Raw genomic sequence first — 26113 nt, forward strand, 5'->3', positions numbered from 1 at the left:
ATTTATACTCGTATTTGGTAGCTGCCGCTTTCGTGGGATCATGACGGAGAGGAGAGGATGGGAAATAGGAAAAAAGCTGCCAACTTGTTGGCATGGGTACTTTCTCGTGCACTCGTAATTGTTGATGGGATCCCAGTATGAAATGAACCGATGCGGGGTACTTTGTGATGGTGATGTGCGGAAGTCCTATGTGGGAAAGTATAGACCGAATCACGCGCCTTTCACTTAGGAAGCTTTTGGGAGCGCTGGTAGATAGAGATGAATATACCGGGATCTAAAACAGTTAAAGTAATTAAGAGTCGCCAACACGAATGGGACCAGTAAGTTAGCTAAAGTATGATTTGGTAAGCATACTTGAGTGTTCTCGCTCAGTGCCATTGAAGGCTCTCATTGCCCTGATTTGATCACCACCTTATGCAGAATGTATAACTTTGCGCAAAGGAGCACTTTTTCTCAAGGAGCATTAAGGAAAAAGTGATGTTTTTATAGGTTTGTCATTAAGTGTATGCGCAGTATTTTGTGGGCAGTGTCTTCTAGCGAAAGAAAAAATGGGAATTCTGCCGGTTCTAGTTGCCCTCAACGATGCCAATCTGGTGCGGCATATAGTATTCTGTAATCGTGTTAACTCCTTCACCACACAGTAAACTAGACGCACCAGGAAGATAACTTAGCCGCCTAGTCTGCCTTTGTCGAGACCTAGATTACAGGCTGCGCGCAGGAGGAGACAAGGAGGAAGTGATTTATTGCGCTGCAATTAAATTCTGTGCTGAAATTTTCGCTGCTGCTTTCGAGCTTATGCTGATTCTTCTTAGTAAACCAGGTAGGATGCCTAAGAAGCGTACCTGCTGGGGCTGGCCAGAAAAAAAAAATATTCCCGTGCTAGAGACTGTTACACGTTCTGACATATATATTATGGTGAGGCTACAAAAAAAAATATATATATATAAAAGAATATGCCTCTGCCCGTGCCACTAGGTATAACGGGCTTAAACCAATGGTAAGAAAAATGAATAGGGATTGCTCCAAATAAAAGAATTCCGCATTAAAATGAAAAAAAAAAAGACGAAAAAAAAAAGATCTACTATCCAGCCCAGCCGCCGCCACGGGAACGGGCCAGCTCATAGCGGATTTATTTCGTTAGATGATTTCACTGCGGTTGTGGCGCATTCTACATGTTTTTTACTGGTAACATTTTGTTTAGATGGTTTTCCGAGTCGGAGAAGGATCCGTCGAAGAGGCCGAGCTTTTGCCCGGTGGAGGGGGCTGGTGGTACTGGCTTGTATTGTCCGGATATTGTTCCTTGGGGAGATGGTTGGTGGATGGTTTGAGTACCTGTGAATTCTTAATGTAGATTAGATTAGAGGCCCCCCGGACCTCTTAATTTTCTCTTTAGGTGATTTTTCCCCTTCCACCCGACAGTTGATCTTCCTCACCAGATCATAATTATGACTACATGTTATTCTTCGTACTGTACCTTATATATAGTTACCGGAGTGTAGAGATCAGCCCGCACAATTGGCTCCATGTGGTACCGTGGCAAATTAGACGCACGCTCTCCTCCGCGAAACAGTATGTCTCAGCACTTGCGCTAGTCAACATTGCGCACATTTTGCCTTTACGATGACTTTCCACTGCATAGGAAGATAAGGCAGGTCGTTTTCTTCTAGCACCGAGGCGACCGATTAGCAAGGCTTGAAGCATATTGGAGCCGACAGTATTTCTTTAAACTAATAATAAAATATGCTGCTGAGAGATATCGAGAGAGATAAAGAGAGGGAGAGAAAATAAAAAATAAGGGTCTGTTCACAGAGGATACTAAAAAAAAAAGCCTCACCACAATCGACGAGTGACTGACGAACAAAGTGGAAAGTGAAGAGGCGATGAAGCGTTTAAACGAATTACCTGCAAGTAGCTATCGAAGTTCCGAAAAGTTGACGCGAACAAAACCAACTCGGCGGTTTTTTCGGTGCGTGTTCTGAGGTATAGGGGAAGTACCCCGAGAAATAAAAGTGCTTCTCTTCACATAGTCGCGTTCACGCCTCGGCTAATGTTATACGTGAGATATTCGCGAAGTATTTACTGTTTTTCTCTCCTTTTTGTTCTCGTTCACCCTACCTGTCAGAGCAGGAGAAAAAAAAAAAAAAAAATCGGCTTTAACGTATCTCCTCGTTTTTCTCGGGGCTGTTGTAGATTTTTTTCCCTTTATTTATTTTTTTTTTTTTGCTTCACCTGCGTTCGTTTCTCGCTCCGCGCTAACACTATACGAGTGATTTGAAAGGGCGTATCACAGCAGCGTCGATTAATCATTCTGAAGCCTTGCAAGAGATGCAGAAGTAACGCAAGAAAAAAAAGAAATGAAGTGGAAGCCTTCGCAGTGATCGAGCCCGTTTCCCCAGCTTGTTCGGTGCAAGGCGGCTTTAAATTGCCCCCTGCTACCTTTCACTCCATACCTTTCCCACGGCGCGCACCTTCTGAGCGGCCGCTTCCCTGATCCCCATTATAATTTTGTCCCTCTAACGGTCTTCCTTTTTTTTTTTTTCATTTAAAATTCACGCTTATCTCTGGGATCGTTCTTCGACGCTTGAAGCGTTTCGGGGCTTTCTCGGATGAACCTGTCGTTTCCAAGCTCGGGGGAGGCCTGTGTATATATGTGCATATTTAATTACACGTGTGCACCTCCCAGGTGTAATTAAAAAGAAACATGCTGGAACGAGCCAACGAACATTGCACTCGAGTGGTCTTTCTGTTCTCTCTGCTCTTCTTTCTTTCTTTCTCTTCCTTTTTTTTTTTTTTAAAGAAGTTTCGGCACACAAGAGTGCGAAGCAGAGGTCTGTTTTCTGTGCCTTGTATTTTTTTTCCGTAACCTTTAATCTTTTATTTAATTGTTTTTGTTCCTGAATCAACTTCAGGTTCATCAGAGCCTAGCTGCGTGCCTTCGTTTGGCTTGCTTAATGCGGTCCTGACGTGATTACAGTATACTGCTCTCATGGGTTCTCATTTCTCTTTCTATTTTGCCGTCAGAAACTTTGTTTCCTCCTTGTAGCTTCTTCAGTGTTTCGCTTGGTTTCTTTTCTTTTTATTTTTTCCCCACATTGATTGTTTTTAATCTGGGACGACTTACACTAACGTACTAACGTATAGTAAACACAATACAATGAAACAAATATGTTACTCTACCTGGTCTGCCAATTCAATAGTTGTGCCCCTTGTTTTCTGCGCGGATGGCGCGATTGTATAAAGAGCATGCACGTTCTGCCAGACTGCATGGTAACGTCACTCAGTGGCCACCCGGAATGCACAGATGCAGCTGATGGAGCCTGTAACGTCCGTTTATTCATGTTATGCATCAAGGAACCCAATATTGTTTAAACTGGTTGGGAGCTATCCCACTTCATGTCTCGTCTATAGCGCTGTTTTAGCTAATGCACGGAAAGAGAATATTTTGAACGTGGTAATTTCGCACTTTATTGTGCCCACTTTCTTAACCGTACGTTGTGCGCACGTTTAGTCCTCGTACAGGGGGAGTTCGAGGATATTGAGAAGATAGCTTCCGTTGCTTATGATGTGGAACGCACCTCAGCTATCTGTGTGCTTTGCAGTAAATCACCGGCAAACTGGTCTATGTGTTTCTCTTTTATTTGTTTTTTTTATTTATATTTATTCGGTGACACTTCTGATAATTGAAACCCGAGGTCAGTGGCGACTTTGCGAGTTTGTTGGTAATGTAAATAAAAATTTATTATTTGTATCTTTCTGCTTCTAAGAAAGTTCTATGCTCAAGTGTACGTGGAAATATTCTCGGTGATTTTATACGCGTTTTTTTTTTTTTTTTTTGGGGGGGGGGGGGTTGAGTCAACGACTTCTACAAATCTTTTATGCAACATGTCTACATCATCCTCAGAAATATTTCCTTGCAAGCAAATATTGTGCGCGAATAATATTATGAATACGTGACCAGTGATAACATCACCCAATTCTTCAACATAAGTCAACAACAACCGTGGCCCTGAGACACTGTCTTGCGGTGCCTGTGATGCAACCCAAAGGGCACCAAATTCGCATTTCCTATTCTTAGCTGTAACGAACAGTTCTCTATATTTCAGATCAGCACAGTTCCAATGAGCAGGTTCCAAATGGAAGTATACGTCATCAATATAACACGTCAAGGACGAGCTCCATACACACGATACATCATTCGTATGCGTCGAAGGCTGCGTTCTTTCCCATCTCGGCATTACTGCGGGAAAACCAACTCTGTAAACGTCCTCGATGGTACCGTTTGTTTTTGTTTTTTTTTCGTTATTGTTATTGAACCGTCTTGCTCCATCCCTCAATTGACTCGCCGATGCGGAGCAATGTAGGTTGACCGCGTTGAGAGGTGCCAAGAAACAAAAGTGCTGTGGGATACCGTTTGTTCTTGTTTTTTCATTATTATTATTGAACCGTCTTTCTCGATCACTCAGTTGACTCGCCGGACCTTTTCCGCATTGAGCAATGGAGGTTGACCGCGTTCAGAGGCGCCGAGAAACAAAAGTGTGATGGGCGAAGCGTCCTGCAAACACAAACAAGTTTGAGTGGTGCATTTCAATATAAGCTGTCGGATGAAACCGCCCAAAGACAAACCATCGCCCCCGAGATGGGGCGTGTTTTTCTTGGCCCAAGAAGTGACGCCATATACGGCTTTGTCCTCGAGCATATATGTGTTTATATCCCTTTTCCCGAGCACACCACGTGTGTCTGTCTGTCTGTCTATACCTCCCCCCCCCCCCCCCCCCTCCCTCTCTGGGTCTCGTGAATTTTTTCACGGAGGTCAGTGCGTTTGGGGTTGATCATTTCTTTTTCTCAAAATGCCGGCTTAAGCGCTGAGGACGTCGTGTATTAGTTCAATCGTGCGCGATCTTAAGTTGTGATTAGACGCACTACTTTTGTGAAGTTCTGTCATTCTTTTCTTGCAAGAATTAAAAAAGGAAGGCTCCACGATGAGCTTGTTCTTGCTTCCCTTTTCAATCTTTCATTGAAGTCGCGATGGTGATTGGTTGCCCGGATTTCATGTTTCCTTTTTTTTTTCTTTTTGAATACGAGCGAGAGAAGAAGGCATCAGTATGCCTGCCTGTTTGTTTACCGATGCCCGAAGAACAACAGACGCGGGGCTATGAACGAGCTAAGAGGCAAGTTTAAATGTTCAAGTGTTTTTGTTGGACACTCACAGCGCGACCATGCAAACGAACTCTGGCAGATATTGAAGTTAAGATGACGTGATGGCGCCGTGCCAGCAGAGCTTGGGTCAATGCTTGAAAGTTTTTCCCTTCAATGCTAGCCGGCAGGAAACAGGTCTCCCTTCCCCCACCCTACCGCACTAAAAAGACAAGTGCAAAACGTTTCTAACTGTGTGTGTGTGTGTGTGTGTGTGTGTGTGTGTGTGTGTGTGTGTGTGTGTGTGTGTGTGTGTGTGTGTGTGTGTGTGTGTGTGTGTGTGTGTGTGTATGTGTGTGTGTGTGTGCGTGCGTGTGTGCGTGCGTGCGTGCGTGCGTGTGTGTGTGTGTGTGTGTGTGTGTGTGTGCGTGCGTGCGCGCGCGTGTGTGTGTGTGTGTGTGTGTGCGTGTGTGTGTGTGTGTGTGTGTGTGTGTGTGTGTGTGTGTGTGTGTGTGTGTGTGTGTGTGTGTGTGTGTGTGTGTGTGTGTGTGTGTGTGTGTGTGTGTGTGTGTGTGTGCGCGTGCGTGCGTGCCTGCGTGCTTGCTTGCTTTCCTGTAAAAATTCGATCGCAAGCGTCTGCCACAGCCAGCGCTTCACTAGTTTTCAGGACCGCATAAAAACTAACCAAGCCCTCATCACCAAACTAGCTGTTTGGCAGTGTCCAGCTCCTTTCCGTCACTCCTGCCCGATCCCAAAGCCTCTCCAACAGTGCCCCCGCCAAGCCTTGCGCACACCGAGGTCCACTGCTGACACTGTGGCAGAAAAGGAGCCCGGCCATCAGAAGCCAGCAGGCTCACAGGACACGCGTCAGTGGCCACCTATATATACAGGCATATAACCGCTCTCTGCGGCTGGCATACCTATGTGGCGGGGCACAAAAGGTTCGCACCACGCTCCGCAAAACACACAGACGCACTTATACTTATACGCGCTCACAGGCATGACTTGTATCGGGGATCAAGCGATGCTGCGTCGGCTCTCCCCCGAATTCCTGTCGCGGACATGCGCCCGCGCGCGCACCCTAACAGCGCGGCCGGGAGAGTTCTTGACAACGCCGCAGCGTCCGCACGGACAGGTCGCGCGCGTGTCTTGCGTTCGTGCGTTCGGCCGTTCATGCCTGTGCTTGTCACCCCACGGCTGGCCCCGTACGCTCATATGACTCGTCGTTGTCGTCGTCTTGCGAGGGCTGTAGCTGCTGCGAGTCAGTCGTTGAGAGGGGACGGGAGGACGACGCTCATTGTGTGCTTGTCGGCCACCGCGACACCCGGTGATTAATATGCGCGCATGCCTGAAATGCTCTCCGGTGGGCTGCCCGAAAGAACGCGCAGCTCTGAAAGCGGCTCAGTGGGAGGGAACGAAAAGCAAGAGATATAGGACGCGAAGAGATGAAAGGTAGAGAGAATCGACAACGGCCAGGTTTGGCTTTGTACATATGTGCTTTCTTCACCTTGCTTTCTTTCTTTGTTCACTGCTTGTTCAGCTTGGCGCCCAGCTTATAAGAGGGCGTCCGGAAAAGCTTCCTTCCCGCGTGTAGTCGACCTCCTCTCCACGCAGTTTCCAGCGTCAGCTAGAGTGGCTGAGACCAAGATATCAAAATGATCCGCAGCCTACCAGCTTCCCGCCACTGCTGTAGAAGGACCCCGTATAAGCGCGCGTACTGTTAGGCTGAATGGCGACGCATTCCCTCTGCGCCCTGCCGCGGCACGGGTCGGAGGAACCTGGATCTGCGGCGATGCGGGAGTTTGGGGATACAGGGTAGAAGTGCAGATGGGAAGAGGGAAGAGGTGTTCCCTTCGCCGTCCGTCCGCATCCCCTCTCACGCTTCCTTTTCTTCCGATCACTCTTGACGGGCGCCCCGTCGCAATACTCGGGCTCCGGCGGAGAAAACGATCGCGATCGTTTTCTGCTCAGCCGTCACACACGCGCGGACCTTTTCTTCCTCCGCAGTGGCGGGCCGGTAGATACCGCGTTTCCTCCTATGCACCTGGCACCACGTATGCTGCCGCGATTTTGCTACTCTTAAACGCAGAAACTGGCACGCGTAGAGGCTGTTGTAGTAGGCCAGCTTATACTTTATTCTTGAGAAACAGATCTGGAGGAACCTTCAAGCACTGCGTTGAGCGTTTCTTTATCACTTTTCTTTACATTGATGTGGGACTGCCATTTTTTTTATTATTGAGGAAAAAAGTTAAAATTGGTTCACAGGAAGGGAAAGGCGCAGTAACTGTCACACTTGCTCTGTGGACACCCGAACCGCGCCGTAAGGGAAGGGAGGGAGGTGGGAATGAAAGTGGAAAGAGAGAAAGAGGAGCCGTAGTGGAGGGCTACGGAGTAATTTCGACCACCTGGGGATCTTTAACGTGCGCTGACATCGCAGGAAAAAAAAAAAAAAAAAAAAAAAGGAAAAAAGTGCAATTTAGTGACTACGAAGCGCGAGGTCGTAATTGCACCGCGGCGTTTGTGGAATAGATTTTCATGCAGTACCCGTGAGAAGAGTATTTCCTTTTATATACCTCGTTAGAACAATCATATTGTTCGCCGACATGTAACTGCTTGAAACCGAATGAGCGCGATTAAAAAATTCGCAGCAGCGCTGTTCTAGAGGTAACCACTCCACATAATGCGGCACGTGGTTGCCTGCCTCTTGCTCTCTGTGGAGCGAAGGTAACTTTTTCGGTGGAGCCAGAATGGTTTGAGCCTATACTACTGTGTGCGTAGAAAAGGAAATATATCCGATTTCTTTTATTTGTTACATTCGTGCAGCGCAGTGCGGGGCGTCATTACATGTGAGCAAACGCGGCATATATACCTCCGGCGGCAGTGGGCGTTACCAGCGCCGATCGGCTGCCGCCAGCGTTGTGCGGTCCTGATCGGTGGCAGAGGAGGGCAGGCAGGCGGCCGCCAGGTCCTCCCCGTTAGCCGCTCGCTTTCGAGTGCAAAAGGGAAACGCGGGTCGGAAAGGGAAAAAGAGGAAGAAAAGGAGAGGTATTTGGATGGCGGAGGAAGGAGCGAACAAAAGTGAGCGGCGCCGTTTGATTGATTGGCGCTTTTGTGCCGCGCGCGCGCTCACGGCGCGTGGGTGCACGAGCCAAGGTGGCTGCGGCAGCAGCCGCTGACGCCAGCCGGCTCCTTGCGAGCCAGGCTTCGGGCACTCCGTGGCAGCGGCGGTCCGCCACCGTCTGCGGCTGGCTAGGACGGCCATTCTGCACCTTCACTTACCTCCCCTCTTTTCCTCATTTTCCCCCGAGGCTCCCTCTCAAACGCCACTCATCTTCTTCATTTAGGGGACATCCCTCCTGGCCTTCGTACAACTCGGACGTTTAATACGTGCATGCTCTAGTTTCATTTCGTTTCTCGTTCTGATATCGCAGTTCCCTTCCCTAATTCTATCCCTTTTTTGCCTGTCCTTTCGGGTCCCGCTGGCCGATAAATCTGCATCGACCAAAAGCCGGTGGCGATACCGATCTCAGTGCTTCGCAAGATGCAACATTCCTGTGGATCACTTCGCTGGATTTTGGTACTTATTTCTTCTTGCGATGTCTTTTTTTTCTTTTTTTTTTTCATGAGAGCAGGCTGAACTGTCGTCGCGTGGTGCGCTTCCCACCCCTGCATATCTGAGTCTTTGCTGGCAGGCTTTTAGTCAATATTTTTAACGCGACTTCGTGAACAGATCCATGATGTTGGCCTGCCCCTGTCCTGAAATCCAACGTAGGTACCCACTACTTGCCACCGGGAGCCCGTGTTCCCGTATTTGACGACTGGAAAGCAAAGGGTCGAGGAGGATTGGAAAGGAAGGCTTCTGTGTACACACACGCGACCGCCCAGGGCTGAGTCGAGCGCAGAAAGCCGCGAGTCTGCGGACCGAAAGCCAGCAAGAGCGGCAGCGAGTGTACCCGACAAAGATCAATACCTTATCTCTCGCCGGTGTCAAGCAAGGTGCCTGCTCCTTCCTCCGACGCTCACCCGCTCGTTTCCCTACACCGGCGGGTCAGCCAGGGAGCGGCGCTTCCTCCTTCTACCATACCTCAGCTCAGCCAGCCTCCCTCTCCTCCCGTATTCTCTCCTTTCGCCCAAGCTGTCGTTGTTGTCCGTCCCCGTGTACCACCAGGCGTTCATTTCCCCGAGAATCCTCCTTCCGCTAATTTTCTCCGGACCTCTCCTCTCCTCACCTCCCCTCTTTCTTTTATATGCTTCCATTTCCTTTTGTTTTCTAGTTTTTGTTTCGTTTTTCTTATATCTACCGCATTCGTCGTACCTTTCTCGTTCCCCATTACGCAGTTCGGCTTCTGTACACCTATAGGGCTTCCCATCAATGGAGACGGTAGGGAGCCGCTGATCGCGTATAACTGGATGCCTTCTCCCCCTCTTGCGCGACGGCGATGGCGCAGTCGCAGGAGAGAAACGAGAGCGAAGAAGAGCAGCGCCCTTCTTGCCCTTTGCTGCCTGCACTCCAGACGGTCCGCGGGATTAGGGCAGCCGGTGGGAGCGGCGGCACGGGCGTCCCGTACTTATTGGCTGCACGTACCACGGTCGCCTTGGGATCATGGGGAAATGCAGGCAGGTAATTCCAATCGAGTCTGAAGGGGTGAGTGAGGGGAATGATCCGGGAAGAAGGGATGTCGTCTGTTGATTGCGTTGTTTAGTCTGCCGTCGATAACGGCCGAAATAGTACTTTTTCGCTGCTACTAAAGCGATGGCACTGAAGTCCCTTTTGGCGACTATAGATGTGCAGACGATCATGTTCAGACTGCACAGAAAAGGATCGTAGATGTTACTTGAGGCGATGCCCGAGCATGGGGTTGCGCTACAAAACTTTGGCGTAAAACACCAAGTGATGTAATGGGGGGAAATAGGTTACATGTTCGTATAATTGTGTTCAACGTGCGGATATCCTAAGTTCTAGTATCAGCAGTCATTGCTAAGTAAAGAAATTAGTACTATACTGTTAAGGCTGCTCCGCCTATACACCTATACTGGAGGAGTAAGAAGCAGTGAACGTACTTATTGTAGCAAAAAAAAAAAAAAAAAAACAGAGGTCATTTTTGAGAATTGATTGCGCGAATTACTCGGACATGTACTTTACCTTTTAGCTTTTGACAACTTTATTTTATCCGTGTGAAGTTTAAACGAAGCAAAAGAATAGTTAGGTTCACGAATTCTGAGTGGTCTTATCAAAGTTCAGACGAATTCGTCTTAGCACGACGAGTGGTGCTTACACGAAAAAAACAAGACGCCTGAAGGTACATTGCCACGGCTCTGTTCGTTGGCAGCGTCATCCATCAATCTCGCTACACAACCACGGATAGTACATTTCTGAACGGCAGCAAGTCGCAGGATAAAACAAACAAACAAACAAAAAAACATCCTCACACAAAAATTCACAGGAAGTGAAAGCACTAGACCTCAAACAGGCTTTCGGCGCAGGTCAGAGAGTGATATATAATCGCTGAAAAAGCGCTGGGGATGAGGGAAAGTTAAAACCGGAAAAAAAAAAAAAAAGTAGAAAAATTGCTGAAGGGCAAACAGTGAGCGTACCTCCACAGTTTGGGCGTCCAGTTCAAAATTAAACGGCGCACCAGCGGCTGCAGAACTGTGCCCAGTGTCAAAGGTATACTACAGCGACTCTGGCCGCAGCCTGTGCGACGAGGAAATATTGCGCTCTCGGAGCCCGGAGCGCCCCGGTTGGCTGCTTTCGCAAAGCTGCGAGAGGAAAGCAGCGGCGACAGCGTCTCCGCCTTAACAGCAGCAGCAGCAGCAGAGAACTCGAGCACCGGCGACACGGTTGCCGGAAAGGCTGCCGAGCCGCGGCTTGGAAGCGGCGCAAGGAGCTTGCGGGCGCGCGGTGGTGGTGGTGGCGGTGGAGGAGCAGCGCGCGACATTTCTCGATCCCCGGGCGAGGCAGCGCCGCTGTTCCTGCTGCTCCCGGTAGCCGGCGCTTGTTGTTCCTTTTCTCTGGAAACGCACGCGACTGTGACGAGCCTCATTTGAGGCGGCGGCACCTGGCGCCAAACAAGTCTCGCCTGCCGGGCTGGAATTAAATTGGCCGGGGACGCGCGCGGCGCCAAGCGCACTGCAGCTCTACCGTAGCCCCCGGCCAGCGAAGGAGGCGACGGCTCTCTTGTAGCGTAGCGCGCTGTTCTTGAGTGGCCGCCGTCACCGCTACGCCAAATCGGCAAGCAAGACACGTCGCGAACGGTAGGAGGGGGACTCACCGCTCTCGGCCGCTGGTTTTCTATCCGGCCAACGGCTGCTAGCGCGACGCCGCGCCTACGCAAGCTTGTTTGATTTGGTTTCTGGAGCTTAACGTCGCATATCGACTCGGGCTATGAGAGACACCGTAGTGGAGGGCTCCGGAAATTTAGACCACCTGGGGTTCTTCAACGTGCACTGCCATCGCACAGCACATGGTCTCCTTGCTTTTCAGCTCAATCGAAAAGCGGCCGCGCGGGATTCGATCCCGCGTCTTTGAGAACAGCTAGCGCTGCAATCACTGAGCCACCGCAGCGGGTCTACGAACGCTTGTGTGCCATGTACAGTGGGAGCTGTTCTCGCCTACAGATATGGACTGAAAACATGAGGTGATAGTATACCGAACTTCTTAACTTTGACATCTGCGGGTTTTTATTTTATTATTACTACTAACGCTCCGTCCTCCCATGGAGCGCTTTGCTGCCTAGCTAATACGAACGACCAAAATGTGGACAGTTAGGGGCATGTTTTTTTTTTCTTTTGTGGACGCTGCTGGGCAGCTAGAAAGCGCTGTAACTGTAGTACTAATGGGTGCACTGCAAGTTTGGCTTCATTATGGAAGAACGAATGGATGACAACTAACATGGGACGGCATTTAGACTGCATTGTATGAGCTTAATGCTCAGATTGACTACGTATGTAAAACCAAATTTCCTTAAGTTTATTGCCTGTTTCTTTGGCCGGTGTGAACGGCGCTGTCGAATTTCTTTTGACTCGGCTTCTCCCAGTTTCATTCGTTTCTTCAACTTACCGGTTCGGCGATAGCGAGGGCATGGCGGCGCCTCGGTTAGTGACGATGGGTTAAGAATAATTTAATTATAAATAAATTGCTATATAAAATTTCGCAATCAGTTCTTGCTGTGTGCGGCCTTCTTTATTCTAGTTCATTGGGTTTGCCCTGTAATAACAAACCTTTAATATACGGTCAGTACTAGTACGGTACTAGCTTCTTTTGCGTGATGGAGACATAAAACGTTGAATATGAAGCAGAAAACAAAAAGGAAACAAGAATAAATCTTTAGCATATGAACCGACCTGTACGCCGGAGGGCCTTATCTGATTTATTCGCTGTGATGTTTATGCTGAAATTCAGAGTTGTTTTTGTTTACTACTGTGGTCTTTCTCCTTCAAACCCCTTCCTGTTTTCCATCCTTCCTTTCTAGGTAATGGACCTTGTCTGTCAAACCGTTTTTTTTTTTTTTATACTGCCCACGGGGCCGAGTTTGAGACATCTGTTCCACGTTATCCAACCTTTGTTTCTTTGGTTTAAAGTCGAGACTTTTTGACATCAATGAGATGTTTTCTTCTGCGACCGTATACGCAAAAATATGCAGTAACAAATAAGTGCGCGACCTTTATCTGCTTCTTCTTTTTTTTTTTTTTTGGGGCCGATTTCAACATTGCTGATAATTGATGAAGGCTTCACTGCTAATGTTGCTCTTGTGTGAGCTAAGGGACTGCATGCACCGTACCTTCGGTGCCACTACCAAATTTGCAACTGTTCAACCTGTTCCATTATTTAAAAAAACTGTACTGTAATCGTTGGTTTCCATTGCCTGTATGGTGTAATACATTAGCGTATGGATATACAAGCAGTTACATGTGCATGTGCATTTCCTTTCGTCCGTTTCCGTTCTACCTTTTCCCATTTCGCTCGAGCCCTACCGCGTGCGAGGCTACGTGTAGGCACGATTATTCTCGTTGACAGTGAGTCATTTCCATTTGGACATGCCTGCTCGCAGGGCCACTTCCGTGTGCACCTTCGTCGCATAGCACGTCCGCCCTCAAGTCACCTCATTCATTTACGAAGAGTTGATAGCCGCGACCGCCAAGAGAAGCGACAGGCACACAAGGTGCGAACAAGGTTCGCGCGAGGAGACAAGACTTACGCGAGCAAGGGAAAACAAAGCAAAAAGTAAGAGCGGGCAAAGAGGAAAGCGGAGGAGAGGTGTTACAAAACCCCGATGCAAAATGGGCTCCCGCCGAGCGACCCCGACAGATCATCCGTCTCCGGGCGTCAAGGTAAGACAAAGCGGAAACAGCGGAGTTGCGACGCCAGACTCGTCCCGGAGACGACGCGTCGGCGATGGAAAGGAAAGGGCAACAGAGCCACGCGCTCGAGAGACGCTCGTCGGTTGCTCGCGTCGAGCCAGCTCACCGGCGGTATAGCCCGGCGTCCAGCGCCATGCCAGGCAGGCAGCGTCGGTACTAGAGGATGCCGTTCTCCTTCCCCCGGCGTGGCATCATTAAGCGCCCATTTTTCTCGGGGACTGACCTGTCCAGGGGTGGTCGGCCATTTTTCTCGGGTATCAGGTAAACGGAGACAGGTCGCTCGAGGAAAAGCCGCTGCGCCGCGGCCGTCATTAGCCGGCCGCCCGACTCATGCTTCACGGCTGACAGCACGCTTCCTTCCTCCCTCGCCGCTCGATATAGCACGACAGCCTCCGCGATGGATGTCCAAGCCTGCCTGGCCGCCCACACTGTCCAGCTATGTGCGTACGAACGCACGCACGTGCGAATGCGCACGGCGAAGCGGGAGCCGCACGAGGATCACACGTGTACCATCTGACGTCGGGCGTATCTGTCTTCCTCGTCGCGCGTGTGCGGGGATGGTATATACCTGGCGATGTTCCGTCGACCTCTGGCTCGTGGAGACGCTCTGTCACGCCGAGCCGGACGAAGTAGCGGGACGCGGAAGGGAAAAACCAAAACAAACAAGGAGAAGACTAACGTTGGGGCAGCGCACGCTTCGTTCTTCAGACGAAGTCATGGCATCTCACACTCGAAGAGTAATTGTCGTCTTCCTCTTGAGCGTTTCTTTCTCAAGCGCGTGCTCGTGGCGGCTTGTCTGTAGTCAGAAAGCTAAAAAACAAAACAAACAAAAAAAAACGTCATGTTTACCAGCTCGCTTTCCTTAAGAGTCCGCTATCTCCATGATTTTTTTTTTTTTTTTTTTTTAGCATCCCAAGTATAAGCGTGATTAAGCAGCGAAAACCAGGAAATGTGAACTGTTTCTCGACCACACTATGCCGTCAGGATAGCACAAGTCAAGTCATGAATGGATACATGCTAGCTGTCATAAAATGTATCGTGCGCACTTTGACTGACAAAACTGGCGGCTCTATAGGTCATATAGCTTCAGCAATTATTTGAAAGACGAAATCTTCTACAGCGAGCGCATAGCGAATGTCGACGAGCGCGCGAGCTATGACGTCACGCACGCAAGGCGCTGCCCTTAGAACTATACTTACATGCTTTGAATGTGAAAGCATAAGGACGCGGGTTCAATCCCTTCCCCACCCCGCCGTGGTGGCACTGTGGTTAGGACTGATGTGGTCAATGTTGCAGAATCGAATCCTGGCCGCGGCGGCCGCTTTTCGACGGAGGCGGAAAGCAAGGCACCCATGTGCTGTGTAATATCAGTGCACGCTAAAGAATCATAGGTAGTCCAAATTTCCGGAACCCTCCACTACGGCGTCTTTCGTAGCCTGAGTCGCTTTGAAACTTTAAAACCCATAAACCGTCAATCCCTGCCGCGGCGGCCTGTTTTCGGTGGAGGCGAAAAGCAATTTATGCGCCCGTATATTGTAAGGGGTCAGAGGACGCTAGAGTATCCCATATGTGGTCGAAGTTCACTGAGACTCGTGCTACCGCTTCCCTCAAGCCAAGCGGCGGCGAGTAGCTAAACCCTATGAATCGTGGCAAACCTAATTTCTCATCGTGATTTCTGTTGCGATGTTCTTTGACCACACGACATGAAACTTTCGCTTGTTCTCACGCCGTGCAAAACGGGTTTGCATACTGCCTATAACCCAAACATCCTCTTTAAGCGCACAAAATTATTTGTAAAGTTATGTCATTTAATTAATTTTCATTTGATGCCATGTTTATATACTCACTCTCCTTTCACGCGTTGCGTCACGTCTAACGTCAACGTTGTGGGTGTCGGAATTTCCCGCGCGAGGTCTCTTGACTGTGACGTCATGCAGAATGTTTTGCAGAAATTGCAGAAATTAAGCAGGAAAACCCTCACATACTTAATGGGATCATCTGTTTTCCACGCCGCTCCCATCTTGCTCTTAAGCACTATGCTTCTTGCGACGATACAACGCAATCAGCGACATGGTAGCAGAAATAAATATTGCGTAAATGATTGCTGTGCATGAAGCGTCTGCTAAAAAAAAAAAAAAAAAAAAAAACACGCATTCAGTGAGGGAAATTGAAAACCGTTCTAGGCGACGCTAGGCTGCTAGCAAAATCTGTGGTGATTTGGTCGCGCGAAGAGCCGAACGTATCTTGCAATACACCAGCCAAGCCCCCTCGGGACGCATGTGCAAATATAAAGTTTCCTTTGATTGTATACTGACACGCAACAACTCCTCATCAAAAGCGATGTGAGCTGAGCTTAGGAGAACACCTTGAGAGGGCGAGGGAAATCCTTCGTTCACTCATCAGTTTCTCAACGTCAACAATACTCCAGTGCTTCCTCAAACCCAAAGGCACTCAAAGATCCGAAATAAGAAAACCGCCAAGCAGTTGTCAAAGGGGCCTACTCGTGATTAACAGCATCACTTGCACCTGATTTCAACACGTCAGGTAACTTATTTACATCTCATAGTACAGTGTACTGTGTGTATTCCGGCTAACCTCATTTTCGAGAGAAGATTATACATATTCCTTGCGGCGAACGCCGCATGCAGCTTGGTCCGACGCCAAACGCACGCTCCTCCTGAATGGCGCTTCATTCGACGCTCCCGTACATTCAGGATATGAAATGTGCTACCTATTTTTGTTACAGGGGCCTGCCACCGCAAAATTCGAACACTCTTCCCATTACTTTTCCAAGGCTGCGGTAGCGGTGTTTGATACCTGTTATTTGCGAACAAGAAGCAAACACGGAAAGGGAACTAACACGCGGTTAATCAGGCACACGCCTGAGCAAACTGCAACCCCCCCCCCTCTCTCTCTATTATTTTTTTGTTTTGTTTGTATATAAAGAAATTTTTCAGACAGCTCGCCCCATGAAAGTCAAAGAAAGGCGGTAGCCCAAAGCAACGAGCCGTGCGAACCCGGTTCCCTCGTCGGCTCTCGGGTCCTGGGCTTCCGTCGCTGGCCTGCCTATATAGGATGCCAGCACGCCGCCACCGGCTCAGGCAGCGGCGCACATTGCCCTCGCTGCTGACGGGTTCGGCTGTACCTGGCCTCTGTCACTCCTCTCATTGAGGAGCGGCGGGCTCTTGTTTGGCTTGGGGCCCGCGTCGTTTCCTCCCTGGTCCGCTGACAGAGGCTGATCGATAAGGCCCCGGAGCCTTTGCCCCCGTGTGCCGCGGTGGGCACAGCACCTTGCCGGCCCCCGGGTGCAGTTCACCTGCCTTATTTCTAAACGGAGCCTGACAAGCGTGGCCCCGTCGTGGGACGTAAACAGAGCAGGGGGCAGAGCGCCCCGGGCAGGCAGCGGCGGGCGCTGTGTACGTGAAGGGGAGTGGAGGATGGCACGCTATATTGTCGGGCGTGTCCCCTCGAGCATCAGCCTCTGGGAGAACTCGCTAAATTGGGCACTCGCCGCCGCTTGGAGGCGCTCCACTTCGTTGCAACGTTGCAGTCTTGCCGCCGCCGTTGCCACAGTGGTATACATTTCGGGCTGCTGCTAACATCCGGACTGGGAGAGTGGGGAAGCAGCGTAAGAGCATTCTGAGTGATGAAGGCAGTCCATAATGTGCAGAAGTGGTGCGACTGACGACCGATTGGACGCAAGGATGATCCCAGCTGCAACCAACAACCCCGACTCAACTCAACTCAGCTCAATATGGTGCGCCGTGCAAGTTTTGTTTGCGGACCTCAAGTAAACACAGCCGTTTGAGTTTGGCGGTTTTCACTACGGTCGTATGATCAGGATTTTTTCATTTTTTGCATGAACAACGCGCAGACCTTCGGTGTGGACATGAAACTTCTTAGTACCTATGTGTAAGCTTTCACGCCTCAATATTACGCAGACGTATGCACTCGTCACGGAGCACTCAAACTGTAAGCTTCCAGTATAGTCTATGGGGCATACATGCATCGTAGTATGCGCTAAATGCAATCTATAAAATAAAGCCTGTCCTTCGCACATTTGTCTAACACGTCCCTATGTCATTGCAAAATGGGAAGGCATGCCCCATTAGCATGAAATCCGGCGGTGACGGTGTACGAAACCACGAGCACGAGAACCACGAGCATGCTTCTGTCAGGCGGTACTTGGCAGGTGATATGCATTACAGACACGGATGTAGCCATATCACCTGCCAAGTACCACCTGCCAAAGCCGTGCTCATGAGAAGGATCAGGAAGACACATAGACAGATAATATATATTGGCTTTTCAGCCGAGTGGATTGTGGCCACCTGCCATAATCAATTGAATCAGTCTAATGTTAATGCATGAGATACCCGTTACAAAGGCAACCCGGCGTCACTCGAGTGCCGTCATAAAATTACTTTCAAACAGCTGCCTATCACAATCAGTTCGATCATTTAATACGAAAATAGATAATAGCAGCCTCACTAGAAGAAAAATCAGGTGTCCCGCGAAAAGCGCGAAATCACGACCCTGCGTATTGCAGGTGGCAGCCGGCAGGTGACACGGCCGGACACGTAACGGTTGGCGGTTTGCGTGACATCACAAGACTATATGTCGAGGCCGAAAGTGTAGGTGGGGCCATATTTTGAGATGGGAATGGAACCCACCGGAACCATTGGATCTGGAGCAAGACACGCTGTTCCTGGGTCATGCAGGCAGGTTTGTACGACTTTGTTAAAGCGGGCTTACCTAACCTAACATAACCTAGGCCTGTCACCTTAAATAAAATACTTCACGGTCCTCTTCGCGAGCAAACCAGCTGGCAGACCGAGTTGGCAGGGGGCATGGCTAGTTACTGAATGGTCGGCCGTGGCATGACTCAGCGCTTTACAAAGTAACTTAATTTAACGTATGAACGTTGCAAAAACATTGCGCAAACTCATATACATTATGCAGCGTAGCACCAATCACATTTCACAAAGTAATGCTATATAAAGTAACGCAATAGTTTTCGCATTCTCACGCGTAAGCAGTCGTAATTGTATCGGCCAAATTTGTTAGTTGTTACCTGCCAAGTGTGCGTCTGTTTAAAACTTAGCCTGATCTGAAGCCTTACCTACCCCTAACCATACCTCTGTTAAATTGGCCATGAATTGTATATTATCTAGATTTAAAGCATAAACTAATATTAAGGCTAGGCTAAACTAAACTAACCGAATGTAAGCATATAAATAAACGTGTGCTCTTGTGCCGTTAATGATTTACTGCTAATTGTTATCGCCTCCCTCTAGAACCTAACCTTAATCTTATACCTACGGAAGACTCATAAACTCATATCGTAGACATAATACTTGGTAGAAGGCTGTAAACTTTTGTTCAGATCAGCTCACAATTGATGACTCCTTTTTTTATTTTTTATTTTTTTTTCCAGGCAAGCTTTCATCCGTTGAGCTTTTGACCGGCGCCCGGAATATGAGTATCGCCTTATACGTTACCGTTCAGCTTGTTCGTTTGCTTTTCCCTCATGGTGGCGTCACAGGCACGCGCAAAAGGTGAATTGACCTCATTGCTATTGAACTATACAGATTCCAAAGGCTCATGAGCAGCGGGTCGTATACCGTTATTCAGCGGGTCGTATACTCGCGCGACCATGCTTTTATTAGAAGCTCGGGATTTCGTCAAATAAATGCGTAATAATGAGAAGCTCTTTATCGAATATAGAAAATTAACGTTTTTAACCTTCTACCGCTATTGCGGGTGCCAGCTAAAAGAACTCATCTGCCAGTAAATAATTACCAACACCCCTTACCCTTTTTTTTTATCTGTATTTTATCTGTAATCACGCCTGTTTACAGATTTCCTTTTAGGTTGCGAAAAGGAATGCAGAGTGAGCGCGCCAGACCTGCACTGGCGCGCAAATTACTTTGTGCTTCCCTTTTATCCATTTTCCCCGACTTCCTTTATATATATTTTTTTTTTCTTCTGAAGATTTCGGTTCCGCCGGCCGACAGTTATTTGTTGTGCGGTCGTTCCCGGTCGCTAGTCATTGGCCCCTGCTGCTCTGGATAGAGGCCTGTCACCTAGCCCTGCCTGCCCGGAAAGTCTCAGGTTTCTTACTGACGCCTCTACACTTGTGCTCCCCATCCTGGTTCTCCTCACCCTCAATAAAATCTTCTTTCTCTTGGCCTCTACTCATGAGCTAGAAAACTAGTTCACTCTCTGGACAGACTTCCACTCTCTCGCAGCTTTTGCTGCTGTACCGCCACGCTCACGTTCGGTTCCTCGCACCAGCCACCGACACCGTTAACTTTTATGTTTGCCTTTCTTGCTCCCCTTAATTGATGTCCCCCTGAAGGGGAAACTTTAGACGACGCGGCCAGTTTCGCCAGGTGGGTCCCCGTCCATCTCCCTCCCTTTCTTCTTTTCCGCCGTGTCCCGCCCCCTCTTCCTCTGTTCTTTCCAACCAGGTATCAGGTTTCTAGATTCTGACGTCGCACATTCATTTCTTTCTTTCTTTCTTTCTTTCTTTCTTTCTTTCTTTCTTTCTTTCTTTCTTTCTTTCTTTCTTTCTTTCTTTCTTTCTTTCTTTCTTTCTTTCTTTCTTTCTTTCTTTCTTTCTTTCTTTCTTTCTTTCTCTCTTTCTTTCTTTCTTTCTTTCTTTCTTTCTTTCTTTCTTGTTGTGTAATGTAAGGAAACTTGTTGCTGTTTTATTTTAAAAAATTCGAGTACAGAAGTGAATATTTTTTTTTGTAATTACGTAAGCTGACAACATCACCGCGATAAGCCATCAAGTATGTACGTATCTCATGCCTCATATCGGGCCTAGATAATTTCGTTACAATCGTTGAAACTCACGAGCCCGCATCTTCGTGGTTGCCAGTTTTTGATACCATCCTCGTCTGCGTCTAAACTATTTCCACGGTAGCATAGTGTCCTCTCAAACAGATCTCCAGTTAGCCTTTTCCTGCAACAGCCTCTGCCCAAGCCCTATCTCAAAATAACTGTCCAGACCCTGCCGTCCCCGGCTATGTTTTCCTTCAGCTGTAGTCCCTTAGGTATATTAATGTCCGCATCACATTCTCAGGACAAGCCTCATCAAAGCTCCTGACCAGCCATTCCATACAGCTGTCCTATCTTTTAACGAAATCTCTTCTCCACAATCTGACTACCGTGGCGTGCGTTTCACCAAAGTCCCACTGAACTCTTTTGCCTTTCTGAACACGCAACTGTCGACAAAAGATTCCACGTTGGGTGCACTTCGCATTGGCGATTCTTTAGAAGTTCACCAGACAGCGTCATTTCCACGTTTTCAGTATTTATTTTTCATTCTTTTTTTTTTTTTTTTTCACTCACGGGTGCTGATGTTTATATGCCCTTCGGAGCGGAGCCTGCGCGAAGTATCAAAATAAAACTTATAACGCGCTCCTTCGGCGTGTTGGTAAGGTGGTCCAAGTCGTCACGGCGTTCCTCCGTCACGGCTAGGGGCGCCGAGACGGACAGGAACCGAATGGTGGAAAACGCGGGTGTGGGAGGAGGATGATGATGAGACGCGCGGAGACTCGAGAGTCAAAGAAACAGCGGCGGGACCCAACCAAGCAAAGACCAAGTAACGAAAGACGTAGGAAAATAAACACGGTGGAGCAGGTTGGGGGCGAGGTAGAAAAAGTGGAAATAAGTAAAGCAAGGAACGCAGAAAGAGAGCAAGGGAGAGGAAGGAACAGAGAGAAAAAAGGTAAACCGCAGTTCGCGTATTTTTAGGTGTATTCCCTCGGATCTGTCTGCTTTCTAGCTTGACTGCGGGCAGCCGCTTGCGACGAAGGAGACACGTCGGGCTTTTTTGCCTGCGCGCATGCCATGTTCTTGTTCTTCGCCGATGCTTGCCTGCATGGATGTTGCCCCGGCTGCGTGCTGCTGCATACCGTTGCTTTCTCCGTCGCCTGTCTTTGGCATCGCGCTTTGTTTCTGGGAAGGTCGTAAAGGAAAAGAAAGATTGGTTGGCCGAGAGAGAGGAGGTCTTGGGTAGGGGCGGCGTGGATGTGGCTGTCAAAATGGGCGGGAAAGTGCGTCGATGGAACAAAAAATCGCGCAGCTGAGACAGCGGTGGTGAAAAAAACTAAGAAGAGCAACAAGAAGATGGGCGTAATGAAGGAAGGTTGAGATGAAGCGGAACCACGGGCAGGTCCTTCTTTTCAAAATAAATAAGAGGTCCGGCCCTCCCGAGACGCCTGTCGTAAAATACAAGGTGCAGGTGCAAGGGCTTTAAAGGTCGCAGTTACGGGCGCAGGATGCTGTTCTTGCAGGCGCCCGCCGCAACTGGTGCCGAATGCGCCGGCGCGAACTCGCTTTTCCGTTTCTGCGGCTGCGGGACTTCAAAAGTCTGCGCCTGTGTGTACGAGAGAGAAAGAGAGAGAGATGAAGAATATGGAGAGAGCAGATGCTCTTTCCATATGGAGAATATGGAAAGAGTACAGGCATATCTTGAGGTTTGCGTGGCCCGCGCCTTGAGCAGCGCAGTTCTTGAAGCATGTATGTCGCTCAACCTTTCGCTGTGTTCACTTTTTCAGCGCTTGCGCTTCGGTTTGCTTCTCTGAGAGGTACGCGCTTGCGTGTTTCTGTATATTTGTCACATGCATTGGTATTACATAATAGTGCAACGGTGAGACAGGCGGAATAAAAACAAAACATTTTTATTTCTCTTTTTCTCCCGTTCTATTCTCTAGACGCGTTTAGCGGCCATGCGGCCATCGATTTGGGGCCGCGGAGTATACTGGGCTTTTTCGTGCTTTGCGCCTGGACCGCCATTTTCCTTTTTTTCTTTCTTTTTCAGCCTACAAGGTGTGATATTAACGCGTCGCTGACGGAAATTACCGTGCAAACCCGATATAAAATCAGGTTTTCTCGAAACGGACCGCCGCTCACTCGGGCGTCGTGATAAAGTGCACACAGTGATCCAGAATGCACGTGCGGTGATTTGTTCTTCGTGTAAAGATGTACAGAAAAGCAAGTGCTAAGAGAGTCGCATAACGTTCGATGGGCAGGTCATGTGCATCTGAGACGCCGTCGAAGGTGTAAAATGCAGCCAGCATCAACAGTCCATAGACTGGAGCGGCCACGCATAGTATGAGTTTTCTTGCGGCCTATAGAGGTAAAGGCCAACCAAGCAGGAAGTGAAATCTTCAGTGATGCGTCCTGGCAAGTCGCATGCCACGATGCGAGAAATAGATGAAAAATATATAAATATAGAAATCCCTGTATCAAAAAAAGAAAGGGGGGGGGGGGGGGGGTACTCTGTTCAGCTTCGTCTCTTAATTGCGCAGGCAAGCAATAAGCCCGAAGGCGGCATGGTGTTTAAATCGATCGCAATCTAGTCGTCTATGCCCTTTTGAAACTGTGGAGGGTTGCGCAGCATTGGAAGCACGCTGCCAGACACACGAATAATTCCCTCGGCGCATTTACGGTGCGTCCGCAATGATTTAGCGTGAACACCCGTTAAGTGTACACAGTTGGGTCCCCTCAGTGACATGCTTTTCGCGCTCTCGAATCCAGCGCTGCCTTCCCCGCTTGGGTGCCCCGTAATAATTCGGCCGCCAAGCTTCACGAGCGATGGAACCTCGTAATAACTCAAGACCGCCACGCGAGCTCGCCTGTAGTCTGAACGCGATCCGTCACCGTGCGTCGCGTTGTCGTGTCGTTCCCACATGGTTGACGCGTGTGTATATGCCGTCGCTGTTTCGTACCCCGCGGGCCATCACCGCCAGCCAACTATACAGCACGCGCCTGTAGTGTGCGTGAGGCAGAGTTCCCGAACGTAAAATATGTGCTCCTTGCTCAGCATAGGCGACGGCCGCCACACAAGTGTTTTGGGCTTCCCCCACGGAGCAGGGACCGTCGCTCAGAGCCTGGTGTCCGAGTGTTCGGAGCGCCGTGAAATCGAGTATTTATAGGGATTCCGCGCGGCCAAAAGGTGCTGGCCAGATAAGGCGAGCACAACCTACACAGCCAGCCGCCGTCGTTACGATGGCATGGGCGGTACGCTATAAAAATTTGCGCTCGCTCGATATAGTTCTTGGCCAGAGACTGGCGGGCTCGGGGACAGCCAACAATGTTTTGGGCCAGCAAAATTTGGCTCTCTGCGTGTGCACGTATACACACCGTCGCTTACCGTCGTGGGGTTGCGGTTATCGTCGAGGCCAAGCGTGAGTTCACACCCCTGTGGTTGTGCGCGGAGGATACCATGAGGCCGTTAGTGCGCGCCTCGCAATTCCCAGTGCGCCGGTCGTTGAGCGATCGCGGGCGATCGTTTGCAGGAACAGTGGAGCGAACGGAAAATTGAGGTAGAAAGACTTGACGAGACTGAAAGCTTCTGGAGATACCAGCGGATCCCCATGGCGTGGAATGTTCATGATTAATGACAGCGGGATAGTTTACGGCGTATATCGTGTTGCAGGTTGCGCGTGTATCCTGGCATGCTTGAGAACACATTACCTCACTTCAGGCACATGCATGACTAAAAGCCCATCATTATAAGCAACAAGCATATATAGATGAGAACTCTATCCCGTGAGAATATTTGGATATTAGTGCCCGTATGGACGCTATTGGAACTCTAGGTAGTGTTTTGCACGCACGCACGCACGCACGCACGCACGCACGCACACACACACACACACACACACACACACACACGCACACGCATGCATACATACGTACGTACGTACGTACGTACGTACATACATACATACATACATACATACATACATACATACATACATACATACATACATACATACATACATACATACATACATACATACATACATACATACATACATACATACATACATACATACATACATACATACATACATACATACATACATACATACATACATACATACATACATACATACATACATACATACATACATACATACATACATACATACATAAACATCTTACTTGAGACCCGGAGACAGTCCTTTCCTTTCATACCAGGCACCTGCAAAACGTGCAAAGCGAATATGCGCTATAAATGCCTGCTGACGATTTCTGCTGCGTTATTTTAGCCACTAGAACACAGGAAAAGCTTAGTGAGAGTCATATAACCAAAGCAGGCTGTCGACTTGCTCTGCATGTACACATAGAAATATGCTCTGCTGTGCGCTCCGACTACACAGCAATAACAGGTTAAGTCAGAAATGAAAACCATTGCTTCTCTGCACCAATACACTATATATATATATATATATATATATATATATATATATATATATATATATATATATATATATATATATATATATATATATATATATATATATATATATATATATATATGCGCACAGCAGACCTCACAAAATTGCATGATATTTTTAGCCCGAGAGGCCACATTTAAATCTTTTAGGTGAACACCTCAGTCCATAAACAAACCCCAAATCAGCCGCCTGAAGCTTTGTATTTTATCGCCCCTTTAAGCGCGCCCTTTCTCATTTGCTTCCTGTAACTTGCTTTACGGGCAACAGTAAAACCAAGTTCTTAAATGTGCCATGGCCGAGCTTTTACAGATCAGAGTTTCCACCAGTAGCGTCAAAGACTTGCTACTTATCCCACCGACCGAAGAATAATGTGACAAAATGCATTTCCCTTTTGAGCTCCCAGCTCGCATTCGTAGCGCCTCGCAGTCAACAGTATTTACGACCCTCACTACTTAGTCGCATCTGCTTGCTTGTGCCACAGCGGAACATGACTCGCCGTCACGTGAGCTGCCATTTCCGGCCCCATAAACGATGCCTGCGCGTCAATTCCAGTGAATGACTCGAATATACTAACATCCAGGAAGTATTCAACTTGCTTTCACGGACACTCTGTCGGCTGGAATGGCACTGTTGTCCGGAACAGCTGCCGAAGATTGTATTTAAGAAGTCCAGCCTGAGTGATGCCATAACGTTGAGTATCTGGCGCCTATGCAACGGAACCAGCTGAAAACAAAAAGAAAAGATCGGAAGGCAGGACAGGAACCCCGTGAACTTCTCCTTCGACCGGCGGCCTGGAAGGCTGCTCTCGAGGGTAGTGCATACGTCATGTTAATGGCCGCTATTCGTCCTCCGTAGCCGTCACATCGCTGTTAAGGCTACTCTCTTTACTACGGGTCATCAGCACTCTTCCTCTGAGTCTCGACAAGCCAATATTTTACGTGCTCGACCAAAATAAGCGGGTCGCTGTACACCACTAGCCCCCCTCCCGCCATCGCCTCGCAAACGGCGTCACGGCAGCAAACCGCGTCGTTCTCGCCTTGTTTGTAACCTCCCTTTGATCTACTGCCAGCAGCTGGAAATAAACAACGCGCTGGGGCGTTTCTCACACCCTCTTGGGCGCATAAGGGCTGCTCTGTAAGTCACCGAACACTACTCGAGCAGCCTTTAGAGCAGTCGCCTCCGGTCTCCGCCGCGGGGGCGACCAACAAGTATAATGGCGTGACTATCGGCGTATAGCAGCCTATTTGTCCTGCCAACGACCGAATCTGTCTTCTGTCCCAAACACCTGTCATCGTCCTACGCCGGGTGCACACAGGCATTGCTATAGGCGCATGCGCGCTGGCTGTGCGAGCTTAAGG

At 48.8% G+C, this 26113-nt stretch overlaps 1 long non-coding RNA gene across 2 annotated transcripts in view; it reads right to left on the reverse strand.

The window, feature by feature from the left end:
* Positions 1–26113, reverse strand: part of LOC146185768 (uncharacterized) — a 180943-nt gene that overhangs the window by 59968 nt on the left and 94862 nt on the right. For both annotated transcript variants that reach the window (XR_014708035.1, XR_014708036.1), the window contains exon 3: positions 24460–24499. This is a non-coding gene — a long non-coding RNA (uncharacterized LOC146185768). The remainder of the gene's footprint in view (positions 1–24459; positions 24500–26113) is intronic.

Source organism: Amblyomma maculatum, chromosome 6, assembly GCF_055883805.1.
Source record: "Amblyomma maculatum isolate TAMU_Amacu chromosome 6, ASM5588380v1, whole genome shotgun sequence".
Taxonomy (NCBI): domain Eukaryota; kingdom Metazoa; phylum Arthropoda; class Arachnida; order Ixodida; family Ixodidae; genus Amblyomma; species Amblyomma maculatum.